Source organism: Danio rerio, chromosome 14 (genome assembly GCF_049306965.1).
Source record: "Danio rerio strain Tuebingen ecotype United States chromosome 14, GRCz12tu, whole genome shotgun sequence".
Lineage (NCBI taxonomy): Eukaryota > Metazoa > Chordata > Actinopteri > Cypriniformes > Danionidae > Danio > Danio rerio.
The window spans coordinates 56,052,501-56,071,648 of NC_133189.1; the positions used below are offsets into that span (position 1 = coordinate 56,052,501).

General features: G+C 39.0%; 1 protein-coding gene and 1 long non-coding RNA gene across 7 annotated transcripts in view; one reads left to right on the forward strand and one right to left on the reverse strand.

Annotated features, from left to right (window-relative positions):
- Positions 1-19,148, reverse strand: part of LOC137487628 (uncharacterized) — a 545,963-nt gene that overhangs the window by 330,953 nt on the left and 195,862 nt on the right. The gene's annotated exons all lie outside the window — the stretch shown is intronic.
- Positions 2,214-19,148, forward strand: part of rnf44 (ring finger protein 44) — a 56,045-nt gene continuing 39,110 nt past the window's right edge. For 2 of the 6 annotated variants that reach the window (XM_073921645.1, XM_073921646.1), the window contains exon 1: positions 9,587-10,010. The gene's annotated coding sequence lies outside the window, so the exon portion shown is untranslated. Of the gene's footprint in view, positions 2,518-9,586; positions 10,011-19,148 lie in introns of those variants that run through there. The other 4 variants (XM_005168220.6, XM_068213245.2, XM_073921647.1 and 1 more) reach the window with 3 other exon arrangements.

Below are 19,148 nucleotides of genomic sequence, written 5' to 3' on the forward strand. Positions count from 1 at the left end.
CCTGCTGATTTTGGTCCGTCTTGTTCCTTTCAAGTAGACTATTTATTCACTTATTTCTTATTTTGCATTACTGCCTATTTCACTGACTTAAGGCAGTAGTCTAATGTACTTTTTGTAATAATAATAATATGCACAGTTTCGCTATTATTGATTTTATCAATGAAGGTTAATAGCTACAGCGCCAAACGAGTGCTTTACATTATATTTTATTCTCCTTATTTCTTCAAGCTTTTTTTTCAAATAGTATATAAGTTTAAAGTTTTAGGTAAAGACTTCAAACTATGCCCAAACATAACCCGCTATTTGTATAACCAGCAAATAAATATAATGAAATCAGCACAGCCGAGTCATCACGCTTCACGTTGCCTATATTTCCCAACTAATCATCAATCGGTGTTAGGAAAAAGTTAAATGTTACAATCTAATGTCATTTACAAAAAACAGTAGCTGGATGTGTTCCTCAATTACATTTTAAGGCATTCGTGTAGCCAGAAAATTACCTATAAAAAAAAATCATAGTTATTACCGTGACCCCTCCATCAAACTCATTGTGCTCTATTTGACGGTCCATGCGCAAAGCACAAAGCGCAGGGCGCAAACGCTTTCAGGGCGTGTCAGAATGCATTTTTGCTAATTTAATGATGGGAAAATCCGCTTTGCGCCGTGGCACATGGTCTAAAAGGGTTGAGTTTATTTTATAATGAGTTATAGGTGTGTTTTGAGAATAAACCAATCAGAGTCTCATCTCCCATTCCCTTTAAGAGTCAGTTGTGTCGCGCCATAAGCGCATTTGCTATTTACAGGACATAAAGTAAGTGTAAGAGGAAAAAGTGAGCATTTCACTAGCAAAAAAACCGTTAAACATTTATTTTCTGCTGCTTTTCCAGGGCCGGGTCGCAGGGGCAGCAGTCTTAGGAGAGAACACCAGACTTCCCTCTCCCCAGACACTTCCTCCAGCTCCTCCGGGGGGATCCTGAGGCATTCCCAGACCTGCCAAGAGACATAGTCCCTCCAGCGTGTCCTGGGTCTTCCCCGAGGCCTCCTCCCTGTGGGACATGCCTGAAACACCTCCCTAGGTAGGCGTCCAGGAGGCATCGGAAACAGATGCCAAAGCCACCTCAGCTGACTTCTCTCGATGTGGAGGAGCAGCGGCTCTACTCCGAGCTCCTCCCGTGTGTCAGAGCTCCTCACCCTATCCATAAGAGTGCGCCCTGCCACCCTTTGAAGGAAACTCATTTCGGCTGCTTGTGTCTAAGATCTTGTCCTTTCAGTCATGACCCAAAGCTCATGACCATAGGTGAGAGAAGGAGCGTAGATTGACCAGTAAATCGAGAGTTTTGCCTTTCGGCTCAGCTCCTTCTTCACCACAACTGACCGGTACATCAACCGCATTACTGCTGCCACTACACCAATCCGCCTGTCAATCTCACGCTCTATCCTTCTCTCACTCGTGAACAAAATCCCGAGATACTTGAACTCCTCCACCTGGGGTACGGACTTTCCTCCAACCTGGAGGTGCCAAACCACCTTTTTCCTGTGGAGCATCATGGCCTCGGACTTGGAGGTGCTGATTCTCATCCCAGCCGCGTCACACTCGCTAGCACAGGGGTGTCAAACTCAATTCCTGGAGGGCCGAAGCCCTGCACAGTTTAGTTCCAACCCTGCTCCAACACACTTACCTGTAGGTTTCAAACAAGCCTGAAGGACTCAATTAGTTTGATCAGGTGTGTTTAATTAGGGTTGGAACTAAACTGTGCGGAGCTGCGGCCCCTTTTGAAACTGAGTTTGACACCTGTGCGCTAGCAAATCGCCCAAGTGCATGCTGAAGGTCCATGTTCGATGAAGCCAACCGTACAACATCGTCTGCAAATAACAGATGTAATCCTGTGGTCCCCGAACCGGACCCCCTCCAGCCCAAGGCTGCGCCTTGAAATTCTGTCCATAAAAATTATGAATATAATTATTTCTTTAGTATTTCTTTATTTATTTTATAGTATTTTTTTTTCAAAGCTGGAGCCGGGCCATCACTTCAGACACACTGATCCTCTAATTCTAATGAATAGTGGCACTACTAGACTAGTTTCACTAGAATTGCTCATTTATTCATGAGTGCAGAAGTAGAACAGCACTGTGGAAAATAGGTTTGTGCGGATAATGTTAAAGCGGCTTGCCATACTCGAGCGGCCTCTAAATGCCCCTCACAGGGGTCCGTCACAAAAACACGCAAACAGACAGCGGATGATCGCGGGTGCAGCGGGTGCACTGATTTCTGCAAACTCGGACGCTTTCAGAGAGAGTTTGATTTGCGCAAAGAGATGCGAAGAGTTACGCCGCATTCATGCGTAATTCCTGGCGCGAGCTCCACGATTGCACCTTTCTGCCAAATCAGTGGTGAAATCCGCGGAATGTTCCATTAACGGGAACAGCTGAGGATCATGCCGCACCGAACATGGGAGAGATGTGAAGGATTGCACGGAGAAATGTCCGCGATTGAGATGCACGCAAATTAACAATCAGGTAACGCGCGCGCGACTTCTCCGTTTTCCTGACGCGGATTTCCCTGCGTTTTCGCGCAGGCGAGCGCATCGCGTGTTTTAGGTATCAGCGTGTTTTCTTGTCTTGTCCCCCTGAAAGCCTTGAGCCCCTCCTTGTTTTGCTGCTGTAATGCTGTAATGTTTACATTGGATTGGAAGTGCATGGATGGACGGGACGCGGGAGCGCTTGTGTCAGATGCGCGTGATGGTGTGCATGCACGCGTTCATCAGTATTTTCATCATTTTTTGTAGCAGCAGGTTTTCTCTGCAGTGAGGCCCTTTGAAAATGCTGCAAAAATCATTATGACCTATGCATGCTCGAAATCAAGTCTAACATGATTATTAAGTGAATAGGTGCTTTGGTGTTGGTGCTTCTGCAGTCGACTTCATGCAATATACATCAAGTGTCACTCACAGCCAATGAAGTGCGTGTTTGAAGGTGTCGGTTCGGGAACTTTAAAGTGCATTGAGGAAATCAGATGTTAGTTTGAGCGCCGTGCGCGTGTGTGTGCGCGTGTGTGTGTCCGCCGGCTCGCCATTTGGCGCAAGGCTTATGTAACAGACTGGGCTGTGACACACTGTCTCTGATGGAGAGGCGGAGGAGAAATCTGGAGAGAGAACAACACTTTTGCATGTACCCCAGCATCATGTTCTCTCTGGCTTGACATTTAGTCCACAGCAACACAAATAATCATAGTAATATTTATATTTTATATTTAACAACAACAAAGCTCCAATAACTACTATAGCAATGTGTAGTAGTAAATAAATACTAAATATTACATTAAAACACTATCATCATACTGTATATATTATAGTTTATATAACTATTTGTTAATGAATGCTACAGAATACCATGGGAAGGAACTGATAAACTGTAAATACTGTAGTATATTTTTACACCTTGGTGTATGGTAGCATAATAAACTACCCAAACAAAGTCTTGTGGCCTATCCAAGTTTTAGGAACAACACATAATAACTTGACTTCTAGTTTGATATCAGAAGTGGCTTATATGAAAGGCAAAGGCCTCTAGATTACGCTTATTTGACCACAATAAAATATGATCATGCCTTGATTTTTAATTATTAATTTAATTATTAAAGTCAGGAAGGTCTAAAGAATGAATATTGTGTCTGACTCCATCATGAGCTTGGAGGACTGCATCCATACATCTCTGACATGACTCAAATCACTGATTAATAAAGTCATCTGGAATGGCAAAGAAAGCGTTCTTGCAGGACTCCCAGAGTTCATCAAGAGTCTTTGGATTCATCTTTAATGCCTCCTTCTTCATCTTACCCCAGACATGCTCAATAATGTTCATGTCTGGTGACTGGGCTGGCCAATCCTGGAGCAGCTTGACCTGCTTTGCTTTCAGGAGCTTTGATGTGGAGGCTGAAGTATGAGAAGGAGCGCTATCCTGCTGGAAAATTGTCCCTCTCCTGTGGTTTGTAATGTAATGGGCAGCACAAATGTCTTGATACCTCAGGCTGTTGATGTTGCAGATCTCTCACACGCCTCCATACTGAATGTAACCCCAAACCATGATTTTTCCTTTACCAAACTTGACTGATTTCTCTGTGAATCTTAGCTCCATGCTGGTTCCAGTAGGTCTTCTGCAGTATTGGTGATGATTGGGATGCAGATGTTTGAGCAGAAAAATCCACCTTCTGACACTTTTCCGAATGATCAACAAAGAAGTCAAGTTATTATTTGTTGCTCTTACAACTGCGATGCACAACAAGACTTTTGTCAGGTGGTGTATATACTCTATAGTGGTGTAAAACTACAGTATTGTATCAAAATCCAAAATTAAATCAAACAAAAAGTTCTTAGGGGTAGCTTAAATAATGTGTCGGTGCCCTTTAAGTGAGGGATTCGTCAGAATAAACAGCAAAAGTCAGTCCATCTCACTCGAAACATGTGGAGAAAAAACATATTAAAAAGCCTTCATTGACATGGCTAATCCTTAAAACTGCACCTATGCATTTCGGCTAACACTTGCCTTCATCAGGGTAACCTCAGGGTACAGTGTTGTGTCATTTGTTTTTATTATTTGGTTGTTGTGTGAGTACTATAGCAATAATTTAATTACCACAACAAATCAAAGTAATTTAGTAATGCATTCAGAAATGGTGTACTCTGTTCTTTTAATATTATAAGATTAAATATTATCTAAAACTCAAAGTAGACTGTTGTAAGATGCTATAAAGTCAACTTGCAGTCAGTTGCATGTTGGGTAGTTTGGCAAGTGAATCTAAACACTTGCATTGTATTTGATTTTATTTATAAGCATTATGAATAATGTACATATGGCCAGTTTTTTAGCATGGAAAAATAAGCTTTACTTGCATGGGATGTTTGTTCGAAGCCTTCTTTTGTCATTGGGTTTGAGCTGATTTACTTTATGCATTGCATTGTGTTAATGGAGTTTATTAGTTAGACCGTGATGCATCTTGACTGTGTTGTATCGTTGAAACCTGCACTTCAGAATGAATGTCAGTGGTGTAAATAAATCAGATACTCACGTTTAGGAGCTGCAGGCAACTGTGTATACACATCTACAACAGCTGTGTACTATAAAGGAGAAAGTTTAGTTTACGTGAACATGAGGAATATGCATAACCAACCTATTATCAATTTCAACAGATGATAATGGTATCTTCCAAACGTTACATTAAAATCTGTTTTAAAAGTTTTTAGACCCCCCAAACAACTTATAGAAAGCCAAACGTGTTTATTTCAGTAAAAGCAACTACAAAAAGTCAAAACAAAACACTGTTACTTATAGTTTATGTGAACTAATTGCGATTTGCATGGATTTTTTTTATATAGACTTCCCTTTACTTGCATTCTCTTTATTAGTTTCTAGAAGTGATCATATTATTATTATATTATATTTCATTCATTAATGCATTTAATATTTTAAGCAATATAAATATAGATCTAAAAACATGTTTTGTTCAACATTTAATTTATTTATTTAGCTGTGGTGTAATGTGGTGTGTTGTTTAGTACTATAATATGTGGTAGTATAATATACTTGATATTTGTTTAAAAAAATACAGCATTGGATCATTTGTGGTAAAGTCTAGAAGGGAGTTTAATCCATATTTTTGATCATATTATTATTATATTATATTACATTCATTAATGCATTTATTATTTTAAGCAATATAAATATAGATCTAAAAAATGTTTTGTTCAACATTTAATTAATTAATTTATTTATTTTGCTGTGGTGTAATGTGGTGTGTTGTTTAGTACTATAATATGTGGTAGTATAATATACTTGATAATTGTTAAAAAAAAAATACAGCATTGGATCATTTGTGGTAAAGTCTAGAAGGGAGTTTAATCCATATTTTTACATTACTGTGAGGGTTGGTGTAGGGTAGATGTTAATAAAATACAAATAATGGGCAATTTAAGAAATAATATGAATAATATTCTGTATAATTACACTTTCTATATCACTGTGAGGGTTGGGATGTGGGTAGGTGTTAATAAAATACAATTTAAAGGGAAATTGAATGAATAATATGAATAATATTCTGTATAATTGCTGTTTTTACACTACTGTGAGGGTTGGGATGTGGGTAGGCATTAATAAAATACAGTTTAATGGGTAATTTAATGAATAATAATCTGTATAATTGCTGTTTTTACACTACTGTGAGGGTTGGGATGTGGGTAGGCATTAATAAAATACAATTTAATGGGTAATTTAATGAATAATATTCTGTATAATTGCTGTTTTTACACTACTGTGAGGGTTGGGATGTGGGTAGGCATTAATAAAATACAATTTAATGGGTAATTTAATAAATAATAATCTGTATAATTGCTGTTTTTACACTACTGTGAGGGTTGGGGTAGGGGTAGGCATTAATAAAATACAATTTAATGGGTAATTTAATGAATAATAATCTGTATAATTGCTGTTTTTACACTACTGTGAGGGTTGGGGTAGGCATTAATAAAATACAATTGAATGAGTAATTTAATGAATAATATAAATAATTCTTGTTAACCCCTGGCCACTTCCGTATGCCTTTTAGCTACACCCATAATTTGTTAATTTTACTGTAGTTGTTTTGCCATAGCAATGGTAGACCAGCTGGTTAATTGAAGTGCTTTAGTATAGAATGGTTCAAGAACACTACAGTATTTACACGGTAAACAAAGTGCAGGGTTACACAAAGTTCCCAACACAAATTTAGTTTGACGAAAAAAAGTTGGACGCTTCACATTTCCGAGTGTCTCAGCAGCAGAAGTCGTCAGAGTTTGGTTAAACTCAGAACGCAGTGAATGGAAGACTACAACAAATAGCTGTTTTTCAATCCTATTTGCTACAATTATAAAAGAAAACTCCACCAAGGTGTTATCAAGACTTTCAGAGCAGGAAAACAATAGTGTGAGACTGATAATGCCTGCTAGAAAAGAGAATAGCGTCCAACTTACTGTCCCACCCCTATAGACTGCAATATTAACACCTCGCATAATTCGTTTTTTTGTCATTTGATGCAAAGAGGATATAATACATACATAAATACATATAACTGTACATAAACTTTCAAGGATTTAAGATACTGATGACCGCATCATATTAGTCTCGCAAAAAGTGTTCATTGTTTTTACAAATTTAAGTGGATTGAATGTAAAACTATTCAATTGTCCTTAAATTCTGAAGAATTGTGTTGTTTAAACTCATTTTAAATAAGTAGTTTGAACAAACTTCAATAGTGGTTTTTTAAGTGTACTCTACAGTATTGTTTTAAAGTGTGCAGTGACATTGTGAATTCAGAATAACCCTCATTGCCCGCCTCAGTTAGTGGAGCAACTCATTTTGAATGAGTGACCTTGTTAGCAAAGGTTAAGCAGAGGGACCACGCCTCACTTTGCGTCCTTAACCAATCACCTACTCCCTAAAATGTATTTAAGGCAGACCAGCCCTCTAGCATTGTTGGTCTTATTTTCTCAAAGCAACCTTCAATCCTTCTATTTCCTTGCTTCCCATTAACAAACCTTCTCTTCCCTCCTGGGTTGAATCTTTTGGTTCAACCAAAATATTACAGAGACACTACCCCCACTCTGCACTCTAAAAAATAACTCAAGAGCTCTGTTACCACTACATAGTTCAATACATTATTGTAACTTAAAAATTCTAAAATGCTGATTAGATTAAAACTTTTAAGTTGCCAGAATAATTTTATTAAGTTTTCAAAACAGGAACATATTGATAATTACATCAATTTAACAATGCAGCTAATTTAAAGGTAAATATATATGTCAGTTGCTTTAAAACAATATTTAACTTGTAGCAACCCAAAGAAATTGGGTTGATAACTCACACTAATGGAGTTGTTTTGTATTTTTAAGTCCACACACTGATGTTTTTGTTATTTTTTACACTGATAATATGGGACAGTGCATGTTTTGTTTTGTAAAACAATGAAAAGCTGTAGTTTAATACAAATAAAAAACTACAGAAAAACAAAAATGTTTTATAAATGTATTTCTTACAAGCATGAACAGTAAATTTGAAAACAAACAAAAAACGTAACATTTTTGGCTACTTAATTTATTTGGGGTTCTAAACTTGAAAATGTGCATGTAATTAAGTACACAACACTGGATTTGTTTTTAATCTTAAAATAAAAATAAAAAACTATTTGAAACAACATTTTTGAGTACTCAACTCATAGATTTGAGGTTTTTGCTATGTAAAAATGCCTCTGATTGAAGAGGAAAATATTTAGCTAACATAATAAAGTTTGTTGTCTGAACTTCATTTTGTTAGATGTTGTCGTAACTTTAATATATTAATGCAAACTGTTGCGTTAATTTGTTTTGTTTAGTCTAAACGATATTTTTAGAGTGTGAGTGTCTGGGCATCATCGTAGCACATCCAATCAACCTCTCTACATGTTCACTATCCTTTTACTTACGTCCCCCTTTATCCCACTGTTCCCTCACCACCCCTATTCATCCCTACAATAAAGTCTAGCTCAAAGTGTGGCGTGGTCCATGCTGCTGAAATAAGTACTTTGAACAAGCTGCAGAAGTCATTTAAGCGACTCTACAGTATTGTTTAAAGTGTACAGTGACAGTGTGCATGCTAAATAGCCCTTACTGCCTCCGTTTGTGGACCAGCTTATTTTAAATAGTTAACTTGTTAACAAAGGTTTGGCAACGGGACCCCGCCTCACTTTGCCTCCTTAACCAATCACCTATTGCCTAAAACTTATTTAAGGCAGACCAGTCTTCCAGCACTGTTCTTCTAATTCTCTCGAAACCACCCTCCCTTCTTCCCTCTTTTTCCATACTTCCACTTAACAACCCTTACAACCCTCTCTTCCCTCTTCTGGGGGTCCAATCACTCTTCCACAATATTACAGAGACACTACCCCCTCTCTGAATTCTTAGGGCATCGTCGTAGGACATCCAATCAACCTATCTACCTGTTTACTGTTTATCCTTTTACTTCCATTCCCCTTCATCCCACTGTTCCCTCACCACCGCTATTCATCCCTACAATAATTTCACTGTTCTTCTCCTTCTCTAAAACCCTCCCTCTATTTCCTCGCCTCCCATTAACAATCCTTATAACCCTCTCCTCATTCCTAGGTTGAATCTTTTGGTTCAACCGAAATATTACAGAGACACTAGCCCCACTCTGAGGGGCATCATCGTAGGACATCCAATCAACCTACATGTTCACTGTTTATCCTTTTACTTACGTCCCCCTTTATCCCACTGTTCCTTCACCACCCCTTTTCATCCCTACAATAAAGTCTAGCTCAAAGTGTGGCGTGGTCCATGCTGCTGAATTAAGTACTTTGAACAAACTGCATTAGTCAGTTTTAAGTGTACCTACTCTTCAGTGTTGTTTTAAAGTGTGCAGTGACATTGTGAATGCACAAAACCCCCTTGTTGCCCCGCCTCAGTTAGTGGAGCAGTTGAGCAGGTTTGTGTTCAGTGAAGAGGAAGTGTTGCTCAGATCAGACTGCAGCATCTAGAAAGCGACTGGCTGCCTGAGCTCTTGCGTGCTACTTTTAGAGGAAGAAGGCGTGACTACAGAAGCACAACAATATTGAACAGCACCCATGTCTCGCACACACACAGCTAGTTGAATGCACAGGATCTGATAATAAAGGAAACCGCGGATGCACGCTAGAAGAAGTTTGCTGGAGATCTGCTGATGCTAGTAGTCGAGGATCAACAACAACAACAAACCACTCGAGCTCGTCAACTAGGAAATGCACTTCGCGTTAAGCATGACTGCATGCTAGTGTGCCAGGACGACTACTTTTGGACGGATAGTAATAATAGATGTAATACAGATTGCATCGTTTTATTCGTCAACAAGCAAAGCAAGCGCGTGGACGAGTCGGAAACTCGCGCGCGCCATTGAAAACAAGTAAGCACCATATTTCTCATGCGTTCACACTTTTTGATTCATAATCACATGTATATCATACATTAAACCATTTAATGTTCAAAAGTCTGGCTTTTTAGACATGCATACTGTGGCGTTCGTCCAAACCGTGTTTCTTTTGTCAGGGTGCATCCCTGCATTTCCTGTTTAGCTCTCCATCTGCTTTTTGCTGTATGCTAGCGGCTAATAAGAGCGCATGCGACGTGTTTAACACGTTATTTTAAACATGCACGAACTCAATGAACCCATAAGTAGTTGTGTTTTAAATGCACGAGGTTGAATGCGTGTGTTTGCACGTGAAACTTCGCCCTCGCGACTCTTCTTTGTGCTATTGTTGTTGATGTCCAGTGCATGAGCCATAATGACACTTCTAATGGTTTTGTTGATATCAAATGCGTCCTGTTGGTAAATAAACACACATATCGTGTTTAAATCGCGTGCACATGTCCTCGTGCTCGAGCGGTTATTGGGGATAAAGTGATGCGCGCGCGGGTTTGGTGGCGCTCCTTTGTTATTGCTTTGTCTGTGTTGGAGCACATGGCCCTCCACGCTTTTGTTTTTGAAGTTACAGCTCACTCTCTTTGTGGCAAATCAACCATGTCTTTATGTTAAACACCAATTTAGGCATGCACTTTTATATGCATACGCTTTATCTGTGTTTCTTGGTTTTAACGCGCTCCTGTATATATAATCGATTGGTGTAAAGTTGGTTGTATATTCGTACATTCGGTTAATTTGTTGAATATTTGGTCTGAAATCGCATGCAACTATGACTTCCAACCAACATTAGTGCTATTTAATTAGCTGTGAGCAATGCTGTACTTTGATAGTCACTGGCTGCTAATATGAGTTTACTATTTATAATTAGCAAACACCACTTCTGAAATGATATTAAAATGTGTTTATAATTGACTTTACCTCAATATTTGGTTGTGATGTCAGAAGTTGATTGTGTGTAATAATTCATGCACAGATGGTCTTTGATGATGGAGATGTTATGCACTTGTCTTTAGTGTGATCTTTTGTTGATGATGATGATTTGTTGTGTGTCTCAATGGGTTTGTGTAAATTTGTGACGTGCTACTTTTGAATATTCTGTCTAAAATTGCATGCAAGTACGACATAACCAACATTAGTGCTATTTAATTAACTGTGAGCAATGCTGTACTTTGATAGTCGCTGGCTGCTAATATGAGTTTACTATTTATAATTAGTAAAGACCACTTTTGAAATGATATTAAGAAGTTGAATATAAAGTCGACCATACCTCAGTTTTTCATTGTGATGTCAGAAGTTTATAGTTGATTGTGTGTATTAATGCATGCTCAGATGGTTTTTGATGATGGGATGTTATGCACTTGTCTTCTTTTAGTGTGATTTTCGGTGTGTCTCAATGGGTTTATGTAAGTTTGTGACATGCTACTTTTGAATATTCAGTCTAAAATTGCATGCAAGTATGGCTTCAAACCAACATTAGTGCTATTTAATTAACTGTGAGCAATGCTGTACTTTGATAGTCGCCGCTAATATGATTTTACAATTTTAAAATTGCAGACAATACTTTTCTGAAATTAAATTGAGTGTGCCAATATAAAATCAACTTTACCTCAATGTTTGATTGTCATATGTAGCGATCAGAAGTTTATAGTTGATTGTGTGTATTAATGCATGCACAGATTTGATGATGGGATGTTATGCACTTGTCTTCTTTTAGTGTGATATGTTGTTGATGATTTTTTGGTGTGTCTAGATGGGTTTATGTAAATTTATGACATGCTACGTTTAAATGAAATTGCATGCAAGTATGTCTTCAAACCAACTATAGTACTTATTTAATTAACAGTGAACAATGCTGTACTTTAATAGTCACTGGCTGCTGATATGAGCTGACTATTTATAATTAACATAGACCCTTTCTGAAATGATATTGAGAATGCGTGAATATAAAATCAACTTTACCTCAGTTTTTCATTGTGATGTCAGAAGTTTATAGTTGATTGTGTGTATTAATGCATGCACAGATGGTTTTTGATGATGGAGATGTTATGCACTTGTTTTCTTTTAGGGTGCTTTCACACCTACACTTTTGTTTCTGAACGTGTCTCGTTTGCCCAGTTAGCGCGGTTCGATTGGCATATGTGAACAGGGCAATCGCGATCTGTTCCGCGCCAAAGTAATCGCTCCGAGATTGCTTGAATGAGGTGGTCTCGGCTCGATTGAAACGAACCCTGGAGCGGTGCGATTGCAGTGAGAAAGCGATCCGATCCGAGTGCGGTTATCAGTGTTTTATGGATATGTAATAGGCTTACGCTATATGAAGAGAGAATTATGAGTATGGCGGGAAGGTTCGCGAGTCTCCGGATGGCCGCAAACGAGTGATGATCTCCCGGTAATCTCGCGTCTCCCTCCCGGTCCTCAAATAGGCATCGTCGCGCACCCTTCTCACCCCTCCCTACCGTGTCTCTCCTCAGACACGTCACGTGCGCACACCCTGTCAATCACCACCAAACCACCACCTCTCCTGACAGCTGAGCGGGACGCTGCAAAATAAACCCTGACACTCTGACCAATGTAAGGAGAGTTTACTCGCACGTGACTTGTTTTAGCTCTTTTGGTCCGATTAGAAACTTTGCAGTGTGAAAGCGAACCGCTCCAAGAGCAAAGAGCAACAATGTAACAATTTTAATCTCTGTTTCGGAACAACTGAATCGATTCACAGGTGTGAAAGCACCCTTAGTGTGATCTTTCGTTGATGATGATGATTTCTGGTGTGTCTCAATGGGTTTTTGTAAGTTTGTGACATGCTACTTTTGAATATTCGGTCTAAATTTGCATCCAAGTATGACATTAAAACAATGTTAGTACTATTTTATTAACAGTGAGCAATGCTGTACTTTAATAGTCGCCACTAATATGATTTCACTATTTAAAAATTGCAGACAATACTTTTCTGAAGTTATATTGAGTCTGCGACTCGCAAAACAACTTAAGCCTAGTTCACACTACAGGATTTTAAACATCAGCAGATCGCTGTGCCGTTCACACTACATGACTTGACTTTGTGTCTTTTGATCTCTGTGGTGTTCACACTACGCAACACTCCGTGAACGATCCACAAGAGGGGGATCACACACTACATGATCTGACAACATCTCATTCCCCATCAGTTCATTCAAGCTACCAAACCACAGCCAATGAAAATTTGAGGGAGTAGTCGTCAGAAAAAGCTGAACACTATTGGCTGCTTGTGTGCTGATGACATCACTGACAGTGTTTCAAGCTTTGGAGAAAGCATTTAAAAACATCGTCAAATCAGCTGATTTATCAGCGCATTAATCACTCATCTGCAAGGTTTGAGTGGATAGATACACAGAGAGTTTTTAATTTTTGTAATTGTATAACTCTTTGAAATAAAACTAACATATCTATAACACCCTGCCGCTTTCTAACTATCAGTGTATTTCTTTCTGACATTGTTATTTTTTTTATTACAAAACAGTAAAAAACTGAGCATTTCTGCCTTAAATGACCATATTGGTCAAAATGACTGCATGCATGTCTGATACTTTTCACTGTGACTTTAAATATGTGTGCATTTTCTTACCTGGCAACTTCCTGCTAACATAAACAAAACTTTCTGATGGCAAAAACATCAATTTACTTCAGATATCTTTCAAAACAGCATATTCTGTGCTGTTAAAAAGCTCCTGTTTGAAAGTGAAAATGAAAGCCAAGACCTTTAAGTGTTATAGTATCTTAACTACATATTTATAGGCTGTATTACCAAAAAAAGATGATATTTTTAGGGTAATGTGTCATTAATTATGATGCCAGACATTCAAAGCTTAATTTTAATATCTCAATAATAGCTTTGAATGTAAATATGTTGTGACAGTATGGCGTTTATTATAAGAACGGTCAGAATGAGCAGTATGGTAATTTTAATAGTTACAGAATTCTAGTTCCACTGTTAATATAGCCTACTCTCATGTCTGTGCTAACGCAGAATGAAGCGAGTGCACCGATGCCCATTCTGACCAATCACAGATGTTTCTGTTGAGTTCCTGAACACACAGGCATTCAGCTCATGCTGATATGCTCTCTCATTGGCTGCAGCTCGTCACTACATCTGACCACATGTGGGGTTGAGTCGGCCGACTGCTCTGGAATATTTAGCATGCTGAATGTTGGATTTCCGTCTGCGAGGTGTCGGCGACGCGTCAGCGAGCCTCGTTGATGCGTTGTTCAGTAGTTCACACATAAAGAGCGCCCGCAGATTTCTTCCCGATCACAGCCCGATCTGTTGGCGAGCTCGTTAACTTCCAAATCGGGCTCAAATCAGGCTTAAAATCCTTTAGTGTGAACTAGGCATTAAGCTCAATGTTTGATTGTCATGCGCAGTGATCAGAAGTTTATAGTTGATTGTGTGTATTAATGCATGCAAGTATGACTTCCAACCAACATTAATGCTATTTAATTAACTGTGAGCAATGCTGTACTTTGATAGTCACTGGCTAATATGAGTTTACTTTTTAAAAACTGCAGACAATACTTTTCTGAAATTATATCGAGTGTGCCAATATAAAATCAACTTTGCCTCAATGTTTGATCAGAAGTTCATAGTTGATTGTGTGTATTAATGCACACTCAGATGATTTTTGATGATGGGGAGGTCATGCATGAGTTTTCTTTTAATAGGAAATTTTGTTGAGGATGATTTTCGCTGTCTCGATGGGCTTATGTAAATGTAACTCCTACATTCTGATGTACTTTTGAAGATAACATTACACAGTACATTAAAAGCATACATTCAGTTAGAGCTGCATAATATTGGAAAAATCCAGCATTTCCATTTTTTTATTATTTTGCGATTTTATATATTGCAATATTAATACAATTTCACCAGATGACTTAATATCTGTATTCGGAAAGATTTTATAATGTTGGATCAATTGGGATGATTCTGCAGTGAGAGTGCATATCCATGAAATCTAGTAAACTTTAAACTTTTTAAGGTCCCTAACATGTTTTTTTTGTTGTGGTCTGCACTATCTGTATTGTATGTGTTGCATGTTCATGCATAACCATCTATAAGTAGAAAAAGATACAAGTGTTTTATCGTTTTCCGAGCCTAACAGGATTAAATAATTCATGAAAATTAATTGTTGTTAAAGTCGCAAGTGGTATAGCTTCTTGAGCCTGAATGCTGTTAAAGGGTCACGAAACCCCCTCGTTTCAGCAGGGTGTTTTCACACCTCTACTTTGGAAAAAGTCAGAAAAGTGGGCGTGTCCAGCTCTGTTTAGGGGGGAGTGTCGGAGGAACTAAAGTGGGATGGTGTGGGAGTGTCTATTTGTGCACGCGCGAGTTTCAGAGTCAAAATACACACCCACACAGACAGGAGAAAGTGATGGTGTTTAACCTACATGGACATCTGTAGTCGAATTATTTGCCAAATTATTAAATGTTGGACATTAACTGCAGTTTGGCTCTTTCATTCAGGGAATTCATTCATGCCTCTTGCGGCAAACGAGATATTTGATTCGAGGAACTGCTGCAAGCGTGTATTTTTCATGCAATGTTTGATACCGCAAGGCGAATGAGAGAAAAAAAAAAACTCAGCATTTCCCGGAAACTTAGATGCACACGGCAGGTAGCGTCAGAAAACACGGTGCTAACATTTCTGCACTCAGTGCAATAGTTAACTTAACTTGATACGAACAAACTGAATAAACAAAGAGCACTGGTCACTCACTTACCAAATCTGTAGAGACAGGACAATCACCAGCAACTAGAGCCGCGTCTTTATTAAGAGGAGACGAGCAGCGAATCCAGATTTCAGCGTTTGCAGATGAGAACAGCTCTCAGGTAAACAATAATCCTCCTTAGACACGTAAGTTATTGTTGTCGAGCGTCGCGTACACTGTTAATCCACACGTGACTCCAGCTGAGCTCTCACAGAGAGAAAATAAAAACGAAACTAAACTGCAGCAAACTATAAAAGCAACACTTCACGCTTGTTTTGCCAACACAACGTGGCGTGTCTGTCGTCTAAACACTGTGACAGTAATGAATATTAATGAAGTTGCACAATAGAGCGCGCTGATTGGTTTGAACCAAGCTTTACTCATGCATTAATGCAGCACACTGTAAGACGTAATAAGACACACTCTGGCACAGACGTCCAGTCTGCACGCTGGAATACACGCTATTATGTCATGGTCGTGACGCAGCTTCAAAAATTAGTTTCAAACCGGAAGTACGAATTTGCTTGAAATAACGCAAAAACAACCAATTTACACTTTTTAGTGAGATATAGGGTTCCTAATAGTGCTTTTAGCCGTGTGGGACACATATACGACTGTCAACAGCTCAAAACATGTGTCTTGGTGTTTCGTGACCCTTTAATGACATTACAACATTGATGCTGTAAAAGGAACCGTATAAAATGAGAAAAAAGTTCACAATAACAGGTTACTGGAAGTGTATCAGCATGGGAACAGCACTAGCTCGGCATATACCCTATCAAGATTTAGATTTTAGGCCAAATTGCCCAGCCCTGGATAAAAAAAATCATAGTTTTTACAATAAAAAAGTGATTACTGCTCTACATTTTCCCTCATTAAACAAAATATATATTATTTTAAGAAACATTTAAAATAGTTTGGAGCAGTAAACAAGTCAGGATAACTAATTCAAATTAATTCTTGACTTCTGCGGTCTTCATTAGATTAATAAACACAGATTTCTTTACAACTTGAGAAGGCGTCTTTGGAGATCATTCATTGCAAGCCACTGCACTGTTCAGATCTACAGCATGCTGGATGTTGGTGTATAAGTCATTTGGTTGTCTGAAGTTTGCTGAATCGTAGATTTTAATGTGAAAGCTCCTGTTCTGCTGGAGATACTGCATCTTCAATGCACCGGGATATCAAATTGAACCGAATCGAAGGCATGATAATCGTAACCGAACTGTGAGACCAGTATAGGTTCACACCTCTATTGATTACGGTTAACGAATGATTATTTTATTTATTAATATATATTTTTGCCCTCATAGTTCACTGGTAAGTTTTGTACAGTAAATAAGCAATTTTTTATTGGTACAAGCTGCTAATTTCTTTCAGTGTTTAGGTTTTCCATGCTCGACAAGAATTGACATGTCGGCAGTATAGCGTAACGGTCACGTGACTTCACACACGATAGGGAAAGTAATCGAAAAATTAGATAGATTATAGATAAATCATTGTCGATTTTGGTTACTTTTCGATTAATCATCCAGCCCTATTTTTATCCAGGGTTATCATTAGGGCTGAACAATAAGGATAAAACCATTATTAAATATTGTTATTTTTATATAATTTACACCAGTGTTTCTCAACCACGTTCCTGGAGGATCACCAGCTCTGCACGTTTTCCATGTCACTTTAACCAAACACACCTGATTCAGATCATCCGCTTGTTAGCAGAGAATGAAAGACCTGCGATGGGTACGACAGACAAAGGAGACATCCAAAACATGCAGTGTTGGTGATCCTGCTGGAAGGGGGTTGAGAAACACGGATTTATATAATGATAACCATGTTATTTTATTATTGTTGAATTTCTGTACCTGAATGCTGTTGGGCATACTCACTCTATGCTATCCTAACTAGAGGTCTGCATTCCCGCGGCTGTCCCGCGGGCGCCGCAGGACTCGACCAGATTTCTGCGGCGCGGGAATAAATTTTCGAATAAATCGCGGGAGCGGTCGGTAACGGGTTTAATTTGGGACGGGAGCGGGCTGTCTAGGATATTGCTATGCGAATGAGAGAGAGAGAGAGAGAGAGCGCGAGCTTTGCCTGTGTGTGTGTGCTTGGTGCTTGTGTGTGTGTGTATGTTAGTGCGCGCGCGAATGAGAGAGAGAGAGAGAGCTTTCCCAGATAGCAAAATACACTCGGGCCAGTTCCGGCTAGATTCTCGCCTGCCGGAGACTTACCACTCAGCCCGGCTCCGGCTGCCGGACTCAGGCCGGATGCTTGTGGACTCACTGCCCGATTCCTCACTCACTTTTAGGGGCTGTTTCATATGGATTTATTAATCATTCTTACTGTTCAGTGAACGCAAACTGCCGTAGTTTATTAAAGACGCAAACCCCTCACTGCACGACAGCTGCACCTTCAGCAAACCTCCTCATTCCTGCAGCACGAGGACTTAATGATTGTTAATGAGCGTCAAAAGTGGCGGATCTGTTCGGCGAAATATCTGACTGCGTGTCACTGCATCTAAACCGATATAACTAAAGAAATGTCCACTGTGCTGAGCGAAAGTGCTTACTGAACAGCTCATCATAGCAAGCTTGCCCAGGGCCGAATGTGAGGGCGGGTCGTCGGGGGAGACGGGAAGGGAGACAAGCGTACTTTGGCCCGGTTCAAGGCAACTTTACATAGTGTGAGTACACCCTTAGACCCATAAACCCAGCGTGTGAATTGCAGGGGGTTTTGGGGGGTGGGGGGATTGATTGACCCCCCCAATTGATGCTTGATCACCTAACCCCCCCCCACGAAGGAGGTCAAAACAAGATGTATGGGTGGGTCAGTCCTTTAATACTGACAAATACTTTACTTTGATCTGCATAATTAAAATTATAAATAATATAAATATACATTTGACCACCCCATAACTGTTCAAACCATTGTTAATGCATTATCGCGCCAATCAGTCTATTTGAGAAACAAGGCTGAAATTGGCAGATCTAAAGCCCTGATAGACCCACAAGACTTTGTTTTCTTGTAAAATACATGTTTGTATCTAGATTTAAACACATTAGACACATCGTTTGTAGTTCAACCTACTGTAGCATCTGAAATAGAATCAGAGAATACGGGAGATCAGAATACACTAAATATCCCTCAAAACGCTGAAAACTTCAATACGTTTTATTAGGAAACCAGATGTAAGTTAACATTAATACATAAATGACTGAAGCATGCATTGCACATACTTAACGAAACAGTCAACTCCTCCTGATCGTCAATGAACAAGTCGCACACTGCATAAAACGCTATTTGTTTAACTTTTATCTTTGCTCTTGTGTATTTATATATGCTTGTAGTTTATTAGAATTTTTGCAAATGTACCTCATGATCATCCCAATTGATCTAAATTAAGGAAATGTTTCCCAATAGACCTA